Source organism: Heterodontus francisci, chromosome 33 (genome assembly GCF_036365525.1).
Source record: "Heterodontus francisci isolate sHetFra1 chromosome 33, sHetFra1.hap1, whole genome shotgun sequence".
Classification (NCBI taxonomy): domain Eukaryota; kingdom Metazoa; phylum Chordata; class Chondrichthyes; order Heterodontiformes; family Heterodontidae; genus Heterodontus; species Heterodontus francisci.
The window spans coordinates 46,673,960-46,688,171 of record NC_090403.1 but is presented as its reverse complement, the minus strand read 5'-3'; the positions used below and the strand labels follow the sequence as shown (position 1 = coordinate 46,688,171).

The following is a 14,212-nucleotide window of genomic DNA, read 5'->3' as shown; positions in this document are numbered from 1 at the left end:
TCAATTACTAGGGGTCACGAGTTCAAAGTGAGAGGGGAAAAGTTTAGGGGGGATATGCGTGGAAAGTTCTTTACGCAGAGGGTGGTGGGTGCCTGGAACGCGTTGCCAGCAGGGGTGGTAGACGCGGGCACGATAGCGTCTTTTAAGATGTATCTAGACAGATACATGAATGGGCAGGAAGTAAAGAGATACAGACCCTTAGAAAATAGGCGACATGTTTAGATAGAGGATCTGGATCGGCGCAGGCTTGGAGGGCCGAAGGGCCTGTTCCTGTGCTGTAATTTTCTTTGTTCTTTGGAAATACCTTTCTCTGTAATTTAGCGCATTAGCTACCTACTAAGTACTGTTTAGTTAGCATTGATTTAAGTGTAGATGTTATAGTAAAAGTCTCAAAATGTGAAATCTTGTGGTCTGGGGAGTTGATATGTCTTGTTTTAAAGTTAACGGTTTCTACTGAGGTCATAACAGCTTCTTGATTTATGCGACCCACAACGCTACTACATATGGTACACTTGCCCAATTGGGGAGGGGGGCAGATAGAACAACTAGTATTTATCTTCCATTAACCTCAAATTAGAGACATATTTTATTAACTAGCATGTGGCTTACAATTTTTATAAAGCAAATATTACTTTATTTTGGAGATGAAACTTATATGCACAAAGTTAATTTTCTCCCCCAACAGGAGTGCCCAAGTTTTTGGTGATATGTATGAGCAGTTTATATGCGCGGCAATATGGCACATGGGATCACAGCACATTTTATTGGTATTATTCAAATTAACCAAAAAGCTTCACACCATCCTTTTTTAAAATTTTAATGCTAAAATGTATTCCTTTTTTGCTGGAATACAGAGTCTGTATCGCGATGGTATCCTTTTATTTACAGGAATGAATCATTCTGAATTTAAGACCCAACTGTTATTGCTAACAACTCCACAGTTAAAACTAGATACATACATGAGTTGTTTGCCAATGCCATAAAATTTTATGCTTCAATTAAGACTTGTACACAATAAGGGCAAAAAGGGAACAGTAGAGTTTAAGTCTAAAACTGGATCAGAATCAATTCTGGCTCAGGTAGGAGACTCCTTATTCTGAACTATAGTAATAAAGAACACATGCAATTAGAATTAAGGACTTTCTCTGGATGGTCAATTATCTGTCAGTTGCCCTCCTTCATGTTGTATGTAAGTGAGGCCAGTCCATCAAAGTGAGTCAGGTCTTTTGCTGGCGATATTGGATGGCTGTTTTGATCACTCCACCCACCTCATATCCAGTGCATGGCAAAGTTGAAAAGTGACCCCACTGCTTTGTATAGTGTTTTCAGAGCATGCCAAAATCTACATAAAGAACTTGAACTAACCAAATAACAACACCACAGAAATTTTAAGTACAAAATTCAAGCTTTAACTTCTAGCTTTTAGTCCACTTTTTTGATAAAGTCAATTTTTATCTTGAACACAATACTTCCTGATTACAGACTTAGTCAAAACAGTAATAATATTCAGGCATAAATCTTTATTGGCTATAAGAAATTGTGATTTGCCATTTTTTGTTGCGCCTCTGTGCTCCAATCATGATCTTGTGCAGAGATTAAATGATTTGGTCACAGAATCAATGCTTAAATAAAAGAACCAATTAGAAAAAAAAGTCCCCAATACCAAAGACAAGAACTGCTACAGAAAAAAGCCAGTCAGGTCAGAAACTTACGGGTTCCTGGTCTGTTTTAGTGGCTACAGTATCCTAATGGTTATGGCACCAGACTAACAACCCACAGATCATGTATTCAAAACCCACCATTTAGCAAGTTGTAAAAAATAAGATAATTTGTAGGCTAACAGAGGAAAACTAACTGGGTCATTAATAATCCTTTGGGGAAATTAGCATGTCACTCAGTGATATCAAAATCAAAAAGGGAAAAAAATCAGAGGACCAGGTATCGTTTCATCAGCACAGGACACTGACAATCCCGCCCAGTTGACCCTGCAAAGTCCTCCTCACTAGCATATGGTGCCCAAGTTGAGAGATCTGTCTCATAGATGGTCCAGCGACAGCTTGCTGTAACCATTCTCTCAGAATCATACCTATGGGCCAACACTCTCTGGCACCATTCCTTGGAATGTCTGTCCCCAGAGCAGGATATGCCCCGAGCATGTGGCAATGGTCCTTGGAATTCTGAATACTGCCTCTGGAAGTAGGAAGTCTTTCAAATAGCGCTTGAAAGAATCTCTTGGGGGAAGCAAAGGAAAATGAGCCGGCCAATTCGTGAAGGTCTGCATTAGTCGCCAAACTGGGTCAAGTGTTGATCTTATAATCACCAATATACCTATTGCAAACACTTCATTTGCTGCTCAGGCGTAAAATTGGCATTGCAATCAGCCACCTGTTATAAAAGCCACCTGATTTCAATCAACAGAACGAAAGTTGGATGTTTCTATATCAGATCTGCAATGGCAGTTCATCATCCAGAATGCAAGTTGAAAATCTACCTCAATATCCCAGTGAGAAGCGATGCAACATTCAAATCCCCCGCTTGACGGCTGGATAAGTGGAGGTGAGGTATATTGAAGTGGCAGTAAGAAAAATGACCCTACTTTCTATTCCATTGCACTGCCCCATGCAGCATCATTGCAGACGGCCTGGGGGAAGACAAAGGAAGAGGACTTGAGGATCCAATTGTATTAACTGGCAGTACAAATCCTTTGATGAGAGTTCGCTTCAGGTGTTCTAGCATCAGATGGCATAGCTCTACATCTGTCCATGGCTTAACATGTAGCTTATGTATCTAGTTCTGCATGGCCATTAGTAGATAGATGCACCATGGGAGGGTGGATACTAGTAGGTGGGTGAGGTCTGCCTTTGGTGTAGCCTGGTCTGGTAGCACCCTTTGTTGCACCTCTTCGTCCTCCAAAAAAAAGATAATGGAGGGTCCTCACAGACATCAACAGTCCCATTACCATGGACATACCAAAAAAAAAAGCTGGAACAGGTGGAACAGAATCCCTTGACCAACTAAGTGAAAACAGTAAAGAAACCCCAAAAAGAATCCAGAATCACTTCACCATTCTACTACAGATTTCTTTACAATACACTTTCTTAAACTGCATACTCTAGAACCCTGAAAGTCCCTTTTATATGAGCAGGTAGGTGACTGAATGTGGTGCTGATAACAAAAAATAAATAAATTGGGAGATTGTGTGTATGTCGAACTAACGTCATCAGGGGTGCCTATTTTAATATAATTAACTTGCATGAGGACAAACAACAACCTGCAAATTGCATGAGCGTTAAATGGATAATCTCCTGGTTGATTGCTCGCCTTCGGGAGCCTGCAAGAAATTTCCCAAAGGTTTTCCTTCCCCTCTGTCTTTGTTAAGCTTCTCATAGGAGATAGCGCTGCAAGAGAACAAGTAAACAGTATGCAAAGTTTCACCACTGACTAGATCGAGCAAGTTTATTGGGCTTGATGACCCTTCTTTTTGACTCTAAGAACCAGAGAGAGTTATATGGATATACAGTAGACAGGTCATTCGGCCCCACCAGTCCATGCCGGCATTTATGCTCCACTCAAGCCTCCTCCCATCTTTCCTCATCCAAATCTATCACTGTAACCCTCTATTCCCTTCTCCCTCAAATGAGCCTATATGATTCGCTTCAACCACTCCCTGTGGTCATGAATTCCACATCCCCACCACTCTTTGGGTAATGAAGTTTTTTCTGAATTCCCTATTGGATTTCTTGGTGACTATCTTAAATGATGACCTCTAGTTATGCTCGTCCCCACAAGTGGGAACATTTTCTATGTGTCCACTCTATCAAAACATTTTATAATTTTAAAGACATCTATTAGGTCATCCCTCAGTCTTCTTTTTTCAAGAGAAAAGAGAAGCGACCTGTTCATCCTTTCCTGATAAATACAGGTATGAGGGGCAAATTGGCTGAGGTGGATTGGGAAAATACATTAAAAGGTCTGACAGTACATAGGCAATGGATAGTTTTTAAAGAAATATTACATAGTTTACAGCAATAATACATTCCTCCAAGGCACAAAAACCTCAAAAGAAAAGGCAGTCAAGGATTGTATAAGATTAAAAGAAAAGGCCTATAAAAGTTGTCAGAAATAGTAGTAAACCTGAGGATTGGGAGGATTTTAGAATACAGCAAAGGAGGATGAAGAAACTGATAAAGAAAATAGAAATATGAATGTAAGCTAGCCAAAATATAAAAACGGACAGTAAAAGCTTCCATAGGTACGTAAAAAGGAAACGTTTGGCTAAGACAAATGTGGGTCCATTACAGGCAGAGTCAGGAGAATTTATAATGAAAGAGATATGGCAGAGAAGCTAAATAATTACTTTGCGTCTGTTTTCACTGAGGAAGATACATGAAATCTCCCAGAATTAGAGATGCAAGGGATTGGGGGAATGAGAAATTGAAGGAAATTAGTATTAGTAAGAAGGTTGTATTGGAGAAATGAATGGGGCTGAAGGTTGATAAGTCTCCAGGACCTGATATTCTACATTCCAGAGTGTTGAAAGAGGTAGCTATGGAGATAGTGGATGCATTGGTGACCATCTTCCAAAATTCTAACGATTCTGGAGCAGTTCCTGCTGATTGGAAGGTCAGAAATGTCACCCCATTATTTAAGAAGGGAAGGAGAGAGAAAACAGGGAATTACAGACCTGTTAGCCTTACATCAGTCGTTGGGAAAATGCTAGCATCTATGCTAAAAGAGGTGATAAATGGACACATGGATAATAATGATCTGATTGGGCATTGTCAACATGGATTTATGAATGAGAAATCATGTTTGATAAACCTGTTAAAGTTTTTTGAGGATGTTACTAAAAGAATTGATAAAGGGGGGGTCAGTGGACATGGTATACTTGGATTTTCAAAAGGCCTTTGATAAAGTCCCCCACAGGGGGTTGATTAGCAAAATTAAAGCACATGGAATAGGAGGTAATATACTGGCATGGATTAAGGATTGGTTAAGGCAGAAAGCAGAGAGTAGGAATAAACAGGTCATTCTCGTGTTGGCGGGCTGTGACCTGTGGGGTACCACTGAGATTAGTGCTTGAGCCCCAACTGTTCACAATATAGATCAATGATTTGGATATGGGGACCAAATGTAATATGTCCAAGTTCACGGATGACACAAAACTAGGTAGGAATGTGTGTTGTGAGGAAGATGCAAAGCGGCTTTAAGGGGATTTGGACAGACTTAGTAAGTGGGCAAGAATGTGGCAGATGGAATACAATGTGGAAAAATGCGAGGTTATCCACTTTGGTAGGAGCAATAGATGTGCAGAGTATGTCTTAAATGGTAAGAGATTAGAAAGTGTAGATGTACAAAGGGACTTGGGTGTCCTTGTCAATAAGTCACTGAATGTTAACATGTATGTGTAGCAAGCAATTAAGAAGGCTAATGGTATGTTAGCCTTTATCACAAGTGGATTTGAGTACAGCAGTAGCGAAGTCTTGCTTCAATTGTATAGAACCTTGCTTAGAATGCACCTGGTGTACTGTGTGCAGTTTTGGTCCCCTTGCCTTAGGAAGGATATTATTGCCATACAGGGAATGCAACAAAGGTTCACCAGACTTGTTCCCAGGATGGCAGGACTGTCCTATGAAGAGAGATTGGGGAAACTGGATCTGTATTCTCTAGAGTTTCGAAGAATGAGAGGTGATCTCACTGAAACCTACAAAATACTTAAAGGCATAGCAGGGTAGATGCAGCTAAGATGTTTCCCCTGTTTGGGGAGTCTAGAACCAGGGGACACAATTTCAAAATAAGGGGGAAGCCACTTAGGACAGAGATGAGGGGAAATTTCTTTACTCAGAGGGTTGTGAATCTTTGGAATTCTCTACCCCAGAGGGCTGTGGAAGCTCAGTCATTGAGTATGTTTAAAGCAGAGACTGACAGATTTCTAAATATAAATGTCATAAAGGGATATGGGATATGGGGATTAGTGTGGGGAAAAAGGCACTGAAGTGGATGATCAGCTATGATCATATTGAATGGTGGGGCAGGCTCGATGGGCTGAATGGCTTACTCCTGCTCCTATGTTCTTATACCCAGTCATTTCTGGTATCATCCTTGTAAATCTTCTCTGCACGCTCTCCAATGCTTCTATATCCTTTTTATAATACGGTGACCAGAACTGAACGCAGTGCTCTTAGTGTGGTCTCAATGCCAAGAAAACAATCAAGGCCAATATACAGAAACTGGGAGAAAAAATGATGTTTGGCATCCAATGCATATACAACAAACTCTCAGTAAATAAAGACATCTTCAGACTCACTTCTATGGCCTGGATTTTGTGGTCAGTGGCAAAGCGACAGCTCTCGCCACTGACCTCAAAGAAAGCTGTCCACAAAGATCCAGGGATCTCTTTGGTGTGGATTTCAACTTGTCCGATACAAGTTTGAATCAGTGCCAAGTCAAAGGGATCTCCAGGTATCCAGCTATGGTGATGTCATCAAGCAGCATAATAGCAGCCAATCACATTGAAGTATTCTCACAAACAGCATATCAGGATGTAAAAAAACTCTGAATCCTTTCACTTCTAACTTTTTTTATTTTACAGATAGTGAAATGATTAGGGCATACACATGACATTTAGGTAGACATGAAATAACATAAATACACTATAAAACATTTTTTAAAGTAAATGAAATTGTTTTTATCCTAGAGAAATTTGATATTCCACAAATATTTTTTCAGGGACAATGAGGCTGTTCAGCAGTAATTATGAACTTAGCACATCGTTAAAAACCCAGTTACAACTCATTCAACTAACTTTGTCAAGGGTTTTTACAGCAAGACTAACAGCATAAGAGTCGAAGTTCTCATCAGTTCATATTTCCCACTGATTGCATTCTGGGGGTGGGGAGTTCAACAGGGCACCCTCTGGAAAAGCATAAAATCACTGACAGTAACATCTGAATTTCAGCATTTATCTATGCATGCATGGACTGCTGTCAGTTTCAGACGAGTACTGATAGTGAACGGTGACAGTTTCACCATTATTACTACCGCAAAATTAGGACTAATGTGCTTTTCTACAGCTCTGGTAATAAATGCTACACAGATAATTTCTGCTTGCTCACCTGCAGTGTGTGTACTCTCGAATTAAATGTTACAATCAAGGAGGAGACAGAGTCAAAGCAGTTGTCAACAGCTCATTACAGATCCCTGTAAAGTTTCAAAATGCTGCAAAGAAAAGGAAAGAAATTGAGCCAGTGCAGACACCTTAACATCAACGTGATTTATTTTTGGTAAAATTGTTAGGAACAACTACAAAATTACATTTATGTAGCATCTTCAACGTAGAAAACATGTCCCAAGATGCAAAAATCAACACCAAATCAAAGGAGGAGATATTTATCGAGGTGACAAAAATGTGGCTGAAGAGGCAGCTTTAAAGAACCATCTTAAGGGAGGAGAGGTTTACGGCAATAATTCTAAAGCGTGGGTCCTAGGTAGATGAAGCCACAGCTACTAATGATTAGGGAAGGGGAAGGATGAACAAGAAACCAAAGTCAGAGGATGAGAGAGTTCAGCAGTTGTTGGGGGAGTTATTTGGAGGGCTGGAGGCAGCTACAGAGATAGCACTTCAAAGGCAATAATGCAAATTTTAAGTTGGAGGTGTTGGTGAATTGGAAGCAAGGACAAGGGTGACGGAGGAGCAGCATTTAGTGCAGGGCCAGATGTGGCAGCAGACTTTTCAGTTGAGCTAAAGTTTCCGGAGCATGGAGTTTGGGAGGCTGGCCAGGAGAGCATTGGAATAGTGAAGTCTGAAGGCGACGAAGGCAGGGACAGGGGTTTCAGCAGCAGGTGGCCTGAGGCAGGAATGGAGCATGCAATATTACACACATGGATGTGTTCTTGGAGAAATACAAACAATAACTATGCAACACTAAATTCAATAACCCTAAAATAAAAACCAAAAGCTGCAAGAAATACAGAGCAAGTCTGTAAGTATCTGCAAAGAGAAACCAGATTAGCATTTTGAGTGTAGACCCTTCAGAATAGAGATCTCTTGTGCCTGTACTTTGCTAGGAAACTAGGCAATACAGTGTCCAATTTCCTAGCAAAGTGCGGACACTATAAATGCAGTGTTTACAGCAACATTTCTTGAGGCAAACTAATACCCCATTATGTCCAAGATTGCGATACATGGAGAATGTCATTAGAGAGTATGGAGGCAAGTAGAGATTGTAAAATCAATATATACTTCACAGATTAAAAAGGTAATCCAAGTATTTTCACAAGTCAAGTGAAAGCTAAAATTCTGCTCCTTGCTGTATTTGTTATATTTTCCCCCAATGTAATTAAAATGTTAGTTTTGAAACACACAAGCAAATGCACCAATTCTGTTGCACTTTTGGGTCTCACTAATGTAGATGCAACATGCATAACATGAAATGATGCATGATTACAACATAGGTTACCCACTTTCATGCATAATAAAACAAGTCATAAATGAAGAATACAATATATAGACAGACATTGAGCTGCTGAGTGTACTTTAATGAGTCTGGGCCCCTCTCTGTCTGTTTGTTTTATTGTTTATTTTCCCTACAGATCCAACAGAAGAACAGTGTGTTTCTCCTAGACATTGTGAAATCCACTTCCAGGCCAAAAAATACACAGCTCCTGCCAGTTTAAAGCCTGCCAGCACTGATTCACCATGGAGTTCAACAACCCTTGAATGTAACTTTAACTGAGTTCAAAGCTCTCACAATATCCAGTTCTGTACACTGAACACAACTGCACATGCCAGCCTGCACGTACAGTAGTGTACTACCCTGCTTATAAACGGCAGAGTTTAAAAATAAAGCCGCAAAATACTATAGACAACATCTGAAGAAAAACCTTAGGATTTTAAGTGATATATATAGTTTGTCATCAAAATAAATTAAAGCAAGATTTACTATCATTGAAACTAAAGCACTTTGAAGGAAACCAACACAAAAGTTTGCAGGTTAATGCAACATAAGGAACCTCACAGCCCCAAACCTCTCCTCAGTGACATCCCCGTGTACTTTTCAGCAGGTGTCACTGGGCAATGATCAGAAGTGGGAACCCTTGCTGAACTTTTCCCCCCCTTCCTAGCCTAAGTCGATGGTAAAATGTCTATCTCCATCCTGGCCGAAATCAGGTAATTCCCAAGGATGTGAACTTTGGAATTTCTAGACCATTACTACTGCTCAGTTTTGCAATAGGTAGTCCTTTAAGTTGCCCATCAAGGGAGCTCCTAGTCTGATTTATTACTAATGTGGAGGCACTTTAATACCTCCTAAGTCTTGAAGTGAAACAGATTTTAAGTCACAGTGAAGTACAATTTTAATGCTCGTCACAAGGCTAGTTTACATTACTAACTTTGACTCATTGACACCATTAAATATTAGAGACATAATTGCATTTTAGTTATTCCAGCATGTTGAGTTACCACAAATCTCTACTAACAGGGAAACTAGTTCCACTTCAGCCCCCTCCCCAATTTCAGATTTGAAAATGTATATTCATATAAATTTTACAGTGTCAATGAGTTGGCAGACAGTAAATAATGAAGTGCCAGCAAGGATCGGTGCTGGGGCCTCAGCTATTTACAATCTATATTATTGACTTAGATGAAGAGACAGAGAGTAATGTATCTAAGTTTGCTTATGATACAAAGGTAGGTGGAAAGGTAAGCTGTGGGGAGGACACAGAGAGGCTGCAACAAGATAAAGACAGGTTAAGTGAGTGGGCAACAAGATGGCAGATGGAGTATAATGTAGAGAAGTGTGAAGTTATGCACTTTGGTCATAAGAAAACAGAATATCTTTAAAAGGTTTGCAACTTGTAAGTGTCGATGTCCAAAGAGACTTGGGTGTGCTTGTACAAGGAACGCAAAAAGTTCAACAAGCAATTAGGAAGGCAAATGGCATGCTGGCCTTTATTGCAAGGACATTGGGATGACTAAGCAATTATTGCTACATTGTACAGGGCTTTGGTGAGACCACATCTGGAATACTGTGTGTAGTTTTGGTTTCCACATTTAAGAAAGGACATACTTGGATTGGAGCAGTGCAGCAAAGGTTCACTAGATTAGTCCCTGGGATAAGGGGATTGTTCTATGATGACAGACTAAGTAAATTGGGCCTGTATTCTCTGGAGTTTAGAAGAATGAGAAGTAATCTCATTGAAACATATAAGATTCTAAAGGGGCTGGATAGGGCAGATGCAGAGATATTATTTCCGCTGGTTGGGGAGTCTAAAACACAGGGGTACAACCTCAGGATAAGGGACAATCATTTAGGACTGAGATGAGGAGAAATTACTTCACTCAAAGGGTTGTGAATCTTTGGAATTCTCTATCCTAGAAGGTCGTGGATGCTCTATCGTTGAATACATTTAAGGCTGGGACAGTCAGATGTTTAGTCTCTCAGGAAATCAAGGGGTATGGCAAGCGGGCTGGAAAATGGAGTTGAATCCTAAGATCAGCCATGATCATTTTGAATGGTGGAGCAGGCTCGATGGGCCATATGGTATACTCCTGCTCCTATTTCTTATATTCTTGTGAGTCACCAGCTAAGAATTTAAACTAATCCCCTGCCAATTTAGAAAAATACATATGTGTTTTTGCAGCTTTTGCTGTGGTCATTCTGGGGACTGAGTAGAGTATCGAAAAGTAAACCTAGGTTCCCTCAGCAGAATAAATTTTCTTCTAAGCAATCACCTCCGAAAACAATTCATCTAAGAAATTGAAAAACTTACAAAACAGCTTCAAGCAAATTTTAAAACAGCAAAAACATTGGTGCTATTACTGGAAAAATTTGGCCTTTTGGCACCATTGCAGTATAGGAAATGTAGCAGTAAAGCTAATACACTGAATTGTCATCCAACACATTTAAGCAAAGTGCATTGCCTTAAATTTCTCCCAATATTACCTCCACCAGCAAACCTGTAACCACTTTCACCTGAGTGCTCCAAGGCTGAAATTGCCCTCTCCAAGTTTGGAAGAAAAGAGCCTATAATTGTACTGCCAAGTCATTTTTTTTTTTGCAGCTTAAGTGTACACATTACAAAAAACCACACCCACCCACCACTGTACTTTACTGAAATCTTTTTACCACCCTGAACAATATGTAATGGTTCAACAGATCCATAATGTATTACAAATTATGAAAATATAGTAACCTAATTTGTCTCCTATAAAGTCTGGACTTAAGAGCATTACTTTTTACTAATTTGGAAAACAGATAAAGACAGATTTTCCTGGTCCAGCACCTGGAGTTACTGGATTTGCTGGGCGGAGCAAATTCAAGAAAATCGGGTAGGGAGATGGGCACATCCATGACAGAACTATTTCACTTTTTTCCTCCATTATTTCTTAATTTAAATGGATGGAAAATTAATTTTGCTCCCTTCAGGCCATGTGCTCTTCCCTGCCCAATTTTCTTGTATTTGTTGCACCCAGGTGAAGTAACCCCCAGACACAAAAAAAATTGGCCCATAATTTGCTTCCATTCATTTCTCCTTTCCCTTTGCAATCAGAGGTTGCATTGCTGGTGATACATAAATATTTTAATCAAAAGGGATTTGAAGCTAAGAGATTGTGCTACCTTACACTAGTAAAATTCTCTGTGCTGCATCCTTACATCAGCAGAACTTTTTATGCCTACACAGGAAATATGTTTGATAGTACTGCATTCAGTCTTTTATTAAATATTTCCTGTAGTTCCTATTCTGAATGCTTCCATATGAAAACTTTTCCCAGAGTAGTCCCATAACAAAAGACCTTGTTTTGACCATGCTCTTCATGGAGAAACTTTACTTGATTTAGAGATGCTTGTAATAATTTAGAAGATTAAAGTACTAAGATATTGTTTATGTAAAGTTTCAATTTTGATCCATGTCAATTCAGCCTGCACCAGTTAACAAAAGAATCTGCAATTGCAGCATCGGCTGAGCAGGCCAGCAGCTGCTTCTCTCAACTGCGATAACAGCATTACGGCAGCAAAGACACAAATGTGATTTTAATGATGAAAAACACACAGTTGTGTACTCTATTTTACTTCTATTTCCAGAAGGTTCCTTCCCCGCTACCCCCCCGCTCCCTCGCATTTTCACAAGCTACAGAACAATCTGGCAAGTAAGAGACACTAAAACATTTGGAATTGTTAAAAGTACAGTACGATGTCCTGATGAGCGAGTTAGGATGTGAGAGATATCATCTGAAAGACTTGTTCTCGTCCTCTACATTTCATACATTAAGAGAATGGATCACGCACATATTGCAATTTCTCTGGCAATGTCACTCCAGGTGCTCATCAATGGATTCGACCGACCCATAAAAATGTCTTTTCTCTTAACAGACACGAGGGAGTTGCTGTGTATTTCCAGCATTTTCTGTTTTTGCAACTGATACTACACTGTGCTACAGAACTATTCAACTTTTCCCACACTTAAAATATCACCTTTCAAGAGGTTTCTCCCCTGCTCAGACCAATATCAATTATCTCTCTTCAGACTTCAACATTTCCAATTACTCATTTCCTCAACATTAACACCCTCTCACAGAAATAATCAGAACTTCACCCCTCCCCCACATAATCTAGCCAGAACATTTACCTTTAAGATGGAATTGCACTTCTACCATTTCAATTTTAATTTAAAGTACAATGGAAAAGGGTTCCCATGCAATCTAACACCCACATCCTGTCTGATCACCTGGAGTGGCAGATGAGTCTATAATGTCTGCCACTGCAACAGAGTTTGTGAGATGGGATGAGGCTTTATGTAGGATGTTAACATAGTGCCATCCACAGTTTCCTCACATTTCCTGTGTCAGGAATGCACCACTGCTCAAAATTACAAACTGTAAATTATTAAAATTATATATTTTTACTTAGCAACTTTGGTGGAATGGACACTCGGATATAGTAATGGAGGTGAAAACTCTGAATTATATAAAATCCAATTAAATGGTGAAATGGGATGAATTTAGAAACTTTCCATGTTTGTGAACAAAACATTGAATGGCCTCCGTCACCGCTAATTGTCTTGTCATCCTATGGTAGAATTCACAATAGTGATTCTACATCACCACCAATTTCAGTGATCAAGTCGACACAACATCAATTTCACTTTTACATGGAATTAGGCTGTGTGGGAAGGCATAGGGCAGATGCTGCCAATTCCCTTCAGAGAAAGGGCGGCACAGTAACGCAGTGGTTAGCACCGCAGCCTCACAGCTCCAGCGACCCGGGTTTGATCCTGGGTACTGCCTGTGTGGAGTTTGCAAGTTCTCCCTGTGACCGCGTGGGTTTCCTCCCACAGCCAAAGACTTGCAGGTTGATAGGTAAATTGGCCATTGTAAATTGCCCCGAGTGTAGGTAGGTGGTAGGGGAATTGAGGGGACGTGGTAGGAATATGGGATTAATGTAGGATTAGTATAAATGGGTGGTTGATGGTCGGCACAGACTCGGTGGGCCGAAAGGCCTGTTTCACTGCTGTATCTCTAAATAAATAAAATAAATAAATAAAGGAAAATTGGATCAATTGATCACTCTTGCACAAAACCTGATACCGCCTTGGAACAGGCTAACCATCCAAATAGAATAAGAGGGATCTACAAAGGGGACAAAAATGCTGTGATCCCTAATTAAACGGTATAATAACTGCAAAATCTACTTAGACCAGATGCTTAAAAAATGTCGTGCAGTTCTGGTCATAATCAGGCCTTTAATTTTTTTTTTAAAGATGCACATAACTAGATTGTGATTAATGATCGTGCATCAGGGTTCTCTTACAAGATGACCAATTTTTAATGAGTCCACCATTCCATCCCACAAAAAAATCATGAAGGATATCTGCACCCAAATCTTTAAATGAAAATATTTAGACAGTTTGACTAGTTTTCTGTCCGTTTGTCTACATAACCAAGTCACTGCACTCCAAAAAGTAGTAATTCTTCCTGCAAAGCACAGAGACATTGAACAGTATAAGACTACTTGAAGTGCAAGTGCCTTTTCCTTTAGTTATGGTTAAAGCAGCAGAGTCTGTGCATAACTGGAATATAAATTTAATGAAGATCAGACAAAGCCACTTACGAATGGACAATTCTGGATTTCATAGAATAAATACACCATGGATAACTAAGAGCTTAACAAAAAATTGCACATTTTCCAAGAGCAGAATTTCCGGGCCCCACCAG

At 39.8% G+C, this 14,212-nt stretch overlaps 1 protein-coding gene across 5 annotated transcripts in view; it reads right to left on the bottom strand.

The window, feature by feature from the left end:
- The window catches only part of raraa (retinoic acid receptor, alpha a), a 594,392-nt gene that overhangs the window by 501,391 nt on the left and 78,789 nt on the right, over nt 1–14,212 (bottom strand). For 4 of the 5 annotated variants that reach the window (XM_068013478.1, XM_068013476.1, XM_068013481.1 and 1 more), the window contains one exon: nt 7,116–7,218. The exons of the other annotated variant lie outside the window; for it this stretch is intronic. The gene's annotated coding sequence lies outside the window, so the exon portion shown is untranslated. The remainder of the gene's footprint in view (nt 1–7,115; nt 7,219–14,212) is intronic. 5 annotated transcript variants of the gene reach the window in all.